The following is an 11156-nucleotide window of genomic DNA, read 5'->3' on the forward strand; positions in this document are numbered from 1 at the left end:
TGGATTTTATCAAGTGCAACAAATATCACCACTCCTAATGAGGATCTTAATGTCTTCTAAGGTCCATAAATCTAGTCTTACTTCTAACATATTCAGACAAAATCACATTGCTTCCTTTTGTTTCAGTTCTCTCATCTATTATTGTAGGTGCACTTAAAAATAGCCTGAGCAACTATCTGAGCCACTACATGAGCGGCAGTGCCCTGTTTCCCCCATTATTCTTAAACTTCTCTGTCTGCGTTTGTTCTCCTCCACTCCTTTCGCTGCCTGTGTTGACAGAAGAAAATCTTTTCACTGTACAGATGCTATAAGTATTGGCTTTATCAATGTGTGTTAAAGTTTAACACTGAAATAGGTAGTGGATATATTGAAATGTAATGTTGTGGATGCACATAGCACTGACATTCTACTGGGTTGTTAACTATTCAGGATTGGGGAACAGATTGCAAGCAATAATAGCCTTAATTGATTAAGCTTCTGCAAGAGTGCATGTGATGGAAAGCAATGCAAACTATATAGCAGTGGCTAACTTTCACTTGCAAATGGAATTTTGTACTAAAGAGTTATGCAAGAAACATTGTCAAATGCAATTGTGCTGCATATTGCAAAATCCCTGTTGATCTGTAGTAAGAGGAGTAACAACACGTAACAGTGAAAACATCCTTATGATTTAATGTAAAGTCAGATCAAATAAAATCATGCAAAGTAGCATGATCTGACTTTGCGTAGAATGATAGCTCCCAATGAAAACAGGTACAAACCATGGCCAAAAACAAGTGTGATACTTCTAGGCCTCTGCAAAATTTAAATTACATCGGTGTAATGTGCATAATTTCAGGAATTTAGTGGAACGCTTATTATATGAAACTCTTGAAATTGGACCATTACGACACTTCGCTTAATTACATGCCATGTTATGTTATGTTATTGGTGTTTTTATAGCGTACCAATTGCCTGTGAGTTTATCCAGTGCTATGTAGCTGGTATGTGAGGCCATTCCTGGAAGAGTTACTCAAAGAGCTAAGTTTTCAGTTTTTTTGCAAAAATCTACAAGAGAGGTTTGTGCAAAAAATTTACAGTGAATGTACACTTTGTGGTAAAAAATTCCATGAGTGCACAAGAACAACAAAATGCAAGTGCTGTTGTTCACATTACTTTTGTTTCAATGCATCCTTGTACTAAAAATAGGTGTGAGGACGCATTTTACACCAAAACATAGCGTGAAATGACAGATTCGCAATTCGTGTAATTTTGCCATTTTTTTAATTATACAAAAGCTAATTATGTAAATTTCAAACAACCCCCACATACACCCATGAAACGCGTTCCTGGGGCAGAGTAACGCAACGCAGTGATTCGTGCTGCATTGCTTTACTCCATATTTATGAAGCCATTCAGGGCCATGCAAGGAGGCCATGCATGGCTTCATAACTCTCACTTTGGGCTTGCATTGTGCTTGCATTACGTTGTGTGGTGCAAGAGCAATGTAACTCCCCTTCCAAATATGCCCCTTAGTCTAATGACCACACTGCAACTGCACTGCAACACCGTGTATGTACAATGCAGTGATTTGTTGTTTTAGTTTGCCTATCGCAAAGCTGCATATTATTTGTTAAGGGTCGCACTGCACATTTCTGGGTAAATCTAGGTCGTTGTTTGCGTAGATATGGATCAATGAAGTGGGCACACAATATAGTTGTGCATCATTAATAGTCCACATGCATATGTGACAATTACACTGAAGGAACGCATATGGGGAAAAGTTGTGCTATAATACAGAGTGTTCCATGACTGCTGCATGCCTATAATGTTAGGTTGGAAATTTTAGTGTTAATTTTTTATACAGCATGGTAACCTCACCAGTTTGGACAGATAAAAAAAGGCCAGTGACAAAATGATATTATCTGATTTGCTCACACATATAGTTTTGTGAATTGGGAGTGCCAAAATGCCTTCTGATTTAATTCCATCGCTCTTACTTCTCACCCGATTAGCCATTTATTACTTGACTATTTTCTTGTCCTTATTTAAAATAAAGTGCACGAACAAATATAGATGGGAATAAGAACGCCCCATTATTTCCACTGCAGCTGTTCCTACTGACCGAGAGGAAACTCCGAACAAGGCTTTAGTTTGGCAGCTTCAGATGTGCATAATACACGATTATCCATAACAAGACTCATTAGCATGATCACAGACCGGTGTTCTGAAATACCCTTAACTTGGAGAAAACGCCCTGCTGGGGAAAGCGCCCTGCTGCAACAGAACACACCTTTGCAAAGTCGCGAGACAGAGCAGCAGCTTGGGGTAGAGCAGCAGCTTAGTGTGTTCTCATCTTCACGTTTAGCAAATACAAGAATGGGGCAGAGGCACAGGAATATGCTTTCCTAGTTAGAGGCCTGCAATTCAAAACTCTATCCATTCTGAAAAAGGAAAACAAAAATGCATTATTTTTCTAGTGCTTTACAAAACCTTATGTGTGTTAGCACTTAATTCTTCTTTTTAACATGTAAATAAATAAAGCAACTTTCTTTTCCAGGCTTCCATTGTCCCTAAGATAATGCTCAGTGACAGGGATGCCTCTCTCTTATAGACCTTAACAAGAGATGTTATTGGAGAAATGTACTTTTTTTTTCTTCTTTAAATTGGTAATTTGGTGCTGCATTTCTATTAAGAACGTAGTACAAGTACCTGTTGCTTAGCTGTATTAAATCCTTATGGAGATTGAACCTAATTATTTTCACAACCTCCTCTCCTTTGAAGGTGCAGATCTATGCTGAATTATTTTTCCCTAGAAATAACGGGTAAGGGTGAAGGAGGGTTCATTAGAATTGATTTCCTCTGCATTTAACCAACAGAACTAAAACACAGACTGGGAAAAATGCATTACTGTGAAAGACTTGTGAGGAAGAGAGGGGAAGCAGACAAAAGGGGGAAACAGAATTAGAGAAATATCAGAACAATTAGAGGGACACAGAAGGAAAAAGCGTAAAAACAAGGAAAATCCAGGAAAACTCAGCTACCAAGAAGAAAGACAAGTAGTGAAAAACAGACGTGCTGAGCAAAGAGGTAAGTTTAAAATGAAAGGGAAGCAAAACACCAACTGCAACGTGAAAGAGGGACAAACGGAAAACATGATAGGACACCAGATATTGGCACAGAAATAGGTGGTTAGACAGCTAAGCAGAAAGAACAAGAAGTACAGAAGAAGACAAGCTGGCAGGACTGTTAAGGAGGGATAGACAATGGGAGATCAGGATCAATTATGGCTGAGATGAACAGATAAGAGAAACAAGTGGGGAGCAGCTGCAACATCTAGGCCTGGGTGAAATTTAGATTATGCAGGTGTTATGCACATAATTTTTGAAATTTTGACTTGTACTAGTTACGCTAAATTCCTGAAACTACACCATGATGACTCTTCACGTAATTACATGCCATTAGCAGTAGAACTTCATCACAAAACATGTCATTCACACGAACAACAGAACGCGAATAGCTGTTGTTCGTGGTGCTTTGTTAACATGCATTCTTGTGGGAAAAATTGACATGAGGAAGCAGTTCATGCTAAAGTATAGCATATATTGTAAAATATACAGTTTGCATATTTACTTGTAATGTTATCTAAATTTCGTGGAATTAGGGGGAAATCAAACTATCCTAAATTGGCACACACGAGAGCACACTCAAGTTGTTCCATGTAAGACATGCGTATCTTATGCATTGCTGATTTATTTCCCTTTCATACTGGTTTGGTAATGATAATGTGAAAACTTAGTACAGTGATGCACAGAAAACAACCAGGACTGGATGAGCAAAACCTGCCTGATATCACACAGCTTGGCACCCACCTACATTTAAACCAGGCCCTTTGGGTGTAATGTCGGTATTCACCTTATGGACTATGGGCATCTAGTTTTCCTATCTTTTCTCTGGCGTTCTATCAGCTTTTATGGACTTTGGGCATAGTTTTTACTGCCCAACTGTCTCCTAATTAGTAAAAGAAAAAAGGATCCACAACTTTCTCATAAATGCAGCATATTATTGGCAATCAATTATGTCTTTTGTCAAGAGCTGATCCTGGACAAAGTATTAGAAGTCAGTGCAGCATAAAATGCCAGGGATGAAATGGGGCTAAGGGGAAAAGCCATGCCCATAAAATGATGTTCATGAAATTTTTTCTAAAACACATTTATTGAAACATCCCCCACAGGCTCGTTAGGAAAATTGCATGCATTGAAAACATTAAACAGGCAATCAGAACAACATTAAACATGAAATCATTATACCAGAGGGCCTAACGTTATGCCTTGATATTCCATCCAGTCCCCCAAAAATTAGCAGTGCTCAAATAGGCATCCCCATGACAAAATGTACATAAAGTTAATCATACACCATAGCTGCTAGGCATCTGTTTATCTTTATTATGTTGCCATGTGCTCGACAAACCTCCTGAATTTGTACAGGTCGTTGCCACCTCCTGCCAGCTACATCTGTACCTTCTCCCACCACACGTGTATCCCTGAAATATTCTGAAGGCCGCAGAGGACCTTGAATACACTGGGGGTGGAGTTGTCATCTGACTAAGCAGTTTTGTGTATATATAAGGTTGGGTGCCCCAGAGTGAAGGGGCAGCCTCCGTAGGATAGTCACTTGACTGTCCAGGGACTCTGTACTGGCTCGGGCTAGTAAACCATCTAATAAAACTTATCTTTTCTCCTACAATTGGTGACTCCGTCTGGTTTGTGTAATGTATGACTATATACCCTGAGGATTTAGGGTGTCCCTCCACCGCTGAGAGAGAATCAGCGACATTTTCTCCCGGTTCCTCACCCAGACCAAATAACTACGGATATTCAAGGCCATATACTTCTCCATTCCCTGGGCCCATCTAGGCACCCAAAGAGAGACTATATTCAGCCAATGCTTGGCCAAGTCTAATTATGCCAACACAAAGCCTATGTGAATGAGAAAAAAAATTGTATCTGTTAATCTCTGTGTCACACGTTATATGGAGTGAGGACAGTGTAGAGTCTGGGGGAGCGATTCACGAAGGTAAATTTAGACCAAAGCTTTACAACTTTCGGTGTTCACAAAGGTAAGTTACAAGTAGCATCTTTGTATCCGCACTCTGGAAAGGAGATTCCACACTCTGCCCTCCCCCTGAGCATAGATGGAAAGATACTACTTGTAATTTACCTTTGTGAATACCGAAAGTCGTAAACTTAGACTTTTGGTCTATGTTTATCTTTGTGAATCGGGCCCTGTGTCTTTTTGGCAGTTGCTGACTTGTTTCAGGAGTTGACTGACATTGTCCCAAAACAGTTTAATCCAAGGGCATTCCCACTCTGTATGAAAGAACTCTGCTTTAGTCTTTTTGCAGCACAAGCATCAAGAAGAAAAGACTCTGCCATACAGCCAAAGCCTATATTATGTATAATAGCCTGACTTTTTAAAGCCGATTGTAAGGCCTCCCGGACTTCCTTGGCCTCTCTTTGGTGTGCTTCCCACACCAACTGCAGATGTCTTTGTCCTTCTGCTAGTTGCTTAATCATATCCTCGAGGGACGGGGATTCACTCATGATGAAACACGCTCGTAAGCCCACCTGGGAATTAAATCCCACTTCTGACACCACTGTGGTAGGCTACTACACGAGCGGATCAAGTAAAGTCAGAAAAGGGTTATGTGCGTTTAAGTTTGAAGTTTTATTCTCTGTTTTATTCACAAGATTTTCACTTCTTCAATGTTTATAGATATTTGGTAAGCCTAAGTTTTCTGTTCTTCTCAATTTCTTTCTTTCTCTCTTTCTTAGGTTTCCTCTCCCTCTGGACTATCCCGGCTGTGAAGGATGTGGGCGTCTCTCTCGGATTCCGGCATGAAGAGAGAAGAAAATAACAGGTAAGTCCTTTCTGCGGGAACGGGCTGTTGGGTGTGCTCGTGAGGAAAAGGGTAGCAAGCAGGGTAGGTCCGTGAGGGGGTGGTCAGAGGTGGGGTTTAGGGTTCCTGGTGCTCGTATAGTGCCTGGTTCCCTTCCTTCCCCTTCCCTTGAGACTTATTCACCCTCCCCGTCCTTCCTCCCGCCTCCCTGAGGCCTTTTCCCCGCGCCCGTGATTCCCCGTAACCCTCCTGTCCCTAGGAGGGACCGTACCTTGTTAAGCCACGACCCTCCGGGGTCGTGGCGGCAGTCTTGCGTCTCCGGTGTCACTCCTTTTGCCGCTTCCCGCGTTTCTCCACTTCTTCTGCGGTCTGACTCCTGCCTCCTCGATGGGGTAGCTGGTGACTCCCTTCTCCCGGTCGGCGTTCTCTCCGTCTCGTCCTGCTTCTCCGTCGCACTCTCTCTCCCTCCTGGATCGTTGTCCTTTTTCTCTTTCACTGTCGGGACCCGGAAGTCGTCGTAGCTATTACGGCGTGGCGTCCTCCTGTTGCCAGGGGAACGCAACGTCGTCTCTGGGAAGCCTGCCGAGTAATGGCGGATTCGGGGTAAGTAAGACGCGGTCTCCTCGACCCGTCTACAGTCCCCTACCCATGATCGGGACTGCTCGAGGACCGAGGAGGACGAAGGAGGAAACCGGGAGAGGTAGTCGGCAGGACCTTGTTGGGAACCAGGGACATAGCGTACCTGGAACGTAAAGGGTTGCAGTTCTAGGAACCATCTCAAGATTCTAGAGTTAGTGTCTTTGTGAGAGGCAAGCCAGGTGAGAGGGGCATGGTCAGTAAATAAAACAAAGGACCTGCCTAAAAGATAATACTGCAAGGAGTCCACAGCCCATTTGATGGCGAGACATTCTTTTTCGATAGTTGGGTAATGGGTCTCTCGCGGAAACAGTTTTCTACTTAGAAAAACCACAGGGTGGTCAAAAGCCTCTCCATCGGGTTGGGTGAGTACAGCTCCGAGACCGACGTCCGAAGCATCAGTATATAAGTGAAACCTGTTTGAGAAACCGGGACATTTTAGTATTGGGTCTGTGGTAAGGGAATGTTGTAATCAATCAAAACTACTCTGTTGGGAGTCGGTAAATGGGACCAGTTTCATGGGGTTTTGTTTTGTCAGGAGGTCAGTCAGAGGGGCTGCAATTGTAGAATAATTGGGGATAAATCGGCGGTAGTATCCTACTAAGCCTAGGAATGATCGTAGGTCTTTCTTCGTTTTTGGTTTAGCTGCCTGGAGTATGGCCTCAACTTTGCTTTTCTGCGGTTGTAGAGTGCCATTCCCTATGACATAACCTAGATATGAGACTTCCGTGCTTCCTAATAAACATTTCTTAGGGTTGGCAGTTAAACCAGCCTCAGATAAGGCGGAGAAGATTGTATGCAGATGCAATAAGTGATCTTGCCAGGTTTCACTAAAGATGACAATGCCGTCTAGGTAGGCTGCGGTAAAGGTCTGGAAGGGTTTTAAGATTCGATCCATCAGGTGCTAGAAAGTTGCGGGAGCGCCGTGAAGACCAAAAGGTAAAACCGTGAATTGATAAAGACCGGAGGAGGTTGAAAAGGCTGTTTTTTCTTTGGCATCGGGGTGGAGGGGTATCTGCCAATACCCCTTGGTTAAGTCAAGGGTGGATAAGTAACGAGCCTTCCCTAATTTCTCTAAGATGTCATCTACTCTGGGGATAGGGTAGGTGTCGAACAGGGAGATCTCATTAAGTTTGCGAAAATCAATACAAAATCTAATCGATCCGTCTGGTTTAGGAACCAACACTACCGGGGAATTTCAGGGACTGTTAGAGGGTTCAATGACTCCTAACGCTAACATTGTTTCGACTTCGGTTTCAATGATGGGTTTTCGTGCTTCAGGGATGCGATAAGGACGAAGACGTACTACCTGTCCTTCAGGTGTTTTAATGTGATGATATATCAAGGAAGTTTTTCCCTGTATTTCTGAGAAGAAATGGGGATGTTTTTCAATTAGGGTGTATAATTGTTTTTTTTCAGTTTCGGTTAGCTCCTTATTAATACTGGGTTTCTCTTCTGGATATGTTATTCTTAAAGGGCATAGATCTAGTTCCCGTTCTTTGGTAGAGGAGACAAAACAACCGGTGTTTGTTTGTTCCTCAGTCTCTTCTGTAGGTCTCCATTGTTTTAATACATTTATATGGTAAATTTGGGTTTTCCTCGGGCAAGTGTTTATCTCTAATAAGTAAGTAACAGGAGAGACTGCTCTAATAACCCTATAGGGTCCTTGCCATTTAGCAATCAGTTTATGATCAGATGTAGGTCGCATGATGAGGACCTGATCATTGGGGAGAAAAGAACGTATTTTACTTCCCTTGTCATAGTATGATTTTTGTTGTTTTTGAGCCGTGACTAAATGACTATGGACGTCGTCCCAGAGGGTCTGTAACTGACTTTTGAGTTGGTGGATATAGTCAATCAGGGGTTTTCCTTCTTCCTGTTCTTCCTCCCACGTCTCGGCGGCCATATCCAGGAGACAACGAGGTTGTCTCCCAAAAACCAATTCAAAGGGACTGTGTCCCGTAGAAGACTGTTCGTGGGTTCGTATGGCATACAGGACCAAGGGAAGCTTCTGATCCCAGTTGCGACCGGACTCGTCTACAGTTTTCCGCAGCAATGTCTTTACAGTGCGGTTATATCGTTCTACCAACCCGTCTGTCTGGGGGTGATAGACCGAGGTCCGTAATTGGGTGATCCCTAATGTCTGACATATTTGTTTCATGAGTTTTGACATAAAGGGTCCCTTGATCTGTCAGTATTTCCTGGGGAAAACCTATTCGGGAGAACACTGTTATCATGGCTTGTGCTATTGTTTTGGTTGTCATGCTGGAGAGGAGTATGGCTTCGGGGTATCTAGTCGCATAGTCCACTATGACTAAAATATACGTATGTCCCTTAGAAGAGGGAAGTAGGGGTCCTACGAGGTCCATACCCACCCGTTTAAAAGGGATATCAATGATGGGTAGAGGGTATAGTGGTGCTTTCCGGGGCATTCCTGGTTCAGTTAATTGACATCTAGGACATTGGGAACAGTACCTGCGTATCTGAGCATACACTCCGGGCCAATAGAATTTTCGCATAAGATATTCTTCTGTTTTTTCCCGACCATAATGACCTCCCCCGGGTTGATTATGGGCTAAAAACAGTACTTGGGCTCGAAATGGTTCAGGGACTACTAATTGTTGCTTGGTTTCGCCTGTAACCATTGTTGTTATTCGGTATAGGAGGTTTTTCTTGACAAGAAAATAGGGACCCACCTCATTGGTGATTTCTGTCTTAGCCGAACTCCAGGCGTGGGAAAGGGTAGGATCTTCTCTCTGGCTGGTTTGGAAGGAGATGGGCCTGCTGCCAATTTCTGCTACTAGTTTAGGAACTTCCTTCACTTTTCGGGCTTCCTGATATTGTTTTCTCTCAAGTCTTTTCTCATTTTGTGTGAGTTTTTTTCGGTGGGGTGGAACTTCAATGGAGGAATCGGAAAAAGGGGCTTCGGTCCACCACTCGGGAGTTACGGTGGGTCCGCGGACTTGGTCTAATAGGTCATAGAATCGTGTATATTCAGTCCCTATAATGCAGTCCTCGATTAATCGATCCATAACCCCTATCGAAACCATATCCTGAAAGGGACCCCATTCAATTTTAACCATTGTGAGGGGATAACTTCCTTTGTCTCCATGTATACAACAGATGGAGACCCAGCTGTTGGTAACGGAAGTATCAAGATGGATTAGACCCTTCCGGATTACAGATTGGCTGCATCCTGAATCAATTAATGCCGAAATGGCCTGTCCATTTATGGTGACCGCGTATCTAAATTTCTCATTCCCTTTTCCTGTACATAGAACTCTACGTCGTGTGACCCCAATTTCCATGGGTTCCGGTCCTTCAGCTTTCCTTGGACATATTCTTGCAATATGGCCCCACTCTCCACAGTGGAAACATTGTGGGGACCGCATAGAGTGATGTTCTACGGGTTTAGGGAACCGGGTTTCTTCTGAAAAGTACCTGGGAACTGGTTTTGATGGAGGGGTGGGAGGTTTTTGAAAAGGTCTCGTAGACAAGGTTTTAATTTCTGCGGAACGATGGAAAGCACAAGCCAAATCAATAGCAACCTCGGTGTCCACCTTTGGGTGTTGACGGATCCAGTTCTTAGTACTAGGGGGCAGGGAGTCTAAATACTGTTCTAAAATAATTGTCTTAATGACATCTTCCCGGGTTGTCCCTACGGGTCCCAACCATTTTAGAGCCAAGTCTTTCACCCGGAAGTAGAAGGAGCGAGGGTCTTCGTTCATACTCCACTTTATTTTTCTAAATTTTAAACAATAATATTCTGTATCATGTCCGACTCATCCCAGGATACTTTTTTTTATCTCTTTGTAAGGGGTAGTACCGTCAGGGTTGGTGGACTGGTATGCAGTCTGTAGGAATCCAGTGAGCAGGGGTGCCACATACTGACCCCAGCGGTCCTCTGGCCATTGAGCAGACGAGGCTACCCTCTCAAAGTTAGTAAAAAATGAGTCTGGGTCTTCCCCCTCCTGGTACTTTTCTAGGACCGAACTGGGGACATTTGGATGCACCTTACTGGTCGCTATTGTATCGGTTAACTTTTGTAATGCGGTCTCATGTACTAGTTGGTTACTGGCTAAGATCGTAGCCTGACTTTTTAAAGCCGATTGTAAGGCCTCCCGGTCTTCCTTGGCCTCTCTTTGGTGTGCTTCCCACACCAACTGCAGATGTCTTTGTCCTTCTGCCAGTTGCTTAATCATATCCTCGAGGGACGGGGATTCACTCATGATGAAACACGCTCGTAAGCCCACCTGGGAATTAAATCCCACTTCTGACACCACTGTGGTAGGCTACTACACGAGCGGATCAAGTAAAGTCAGAAAAGGGTTATGTGCGTTTAAGTTTGAAGTTTTATTCTCTGTTTTATTCACAAGATTTTCACTTCTTCAATGTTTATAGATATTTGGTAAGCCTCGGTTTTCTGTTCTTCTCAATTTCTTTCTTTCTCTCTTTCTTAGGTTTCCTCTCCCTCTGGACTATCCCGGCTGTGAAGGATGTGGGAGTCTCTCTCGGATTCCGGCATGAAGAGAGAAGAAAAGAACAGGTAAGTCCTTTCTGCTAGAACGGGCTGTTGGGTGTGCTCGTGAGGAAAAGGGTAGCAAGCAGGGTAGGTCCGTGAGGGGGTGGTCAGAGGTGGGGT

This window comes from Pleurodeles waltl, chromosome 10 (assembly GCF_031143425.1).
Source record: "Pleurodeles waltl isolate 20211129_DDA chromosome 10, aPleWal1.hap1.20221129, whole genome shotgun sequence".
Classification (NCBI taxonomy): domain Eukaryota; kingdom Metazoa; phylum Chordata; class Amphibia; order Caudata; family Salamandridae; genus Pleurodeles; species Pleurodeles waltl.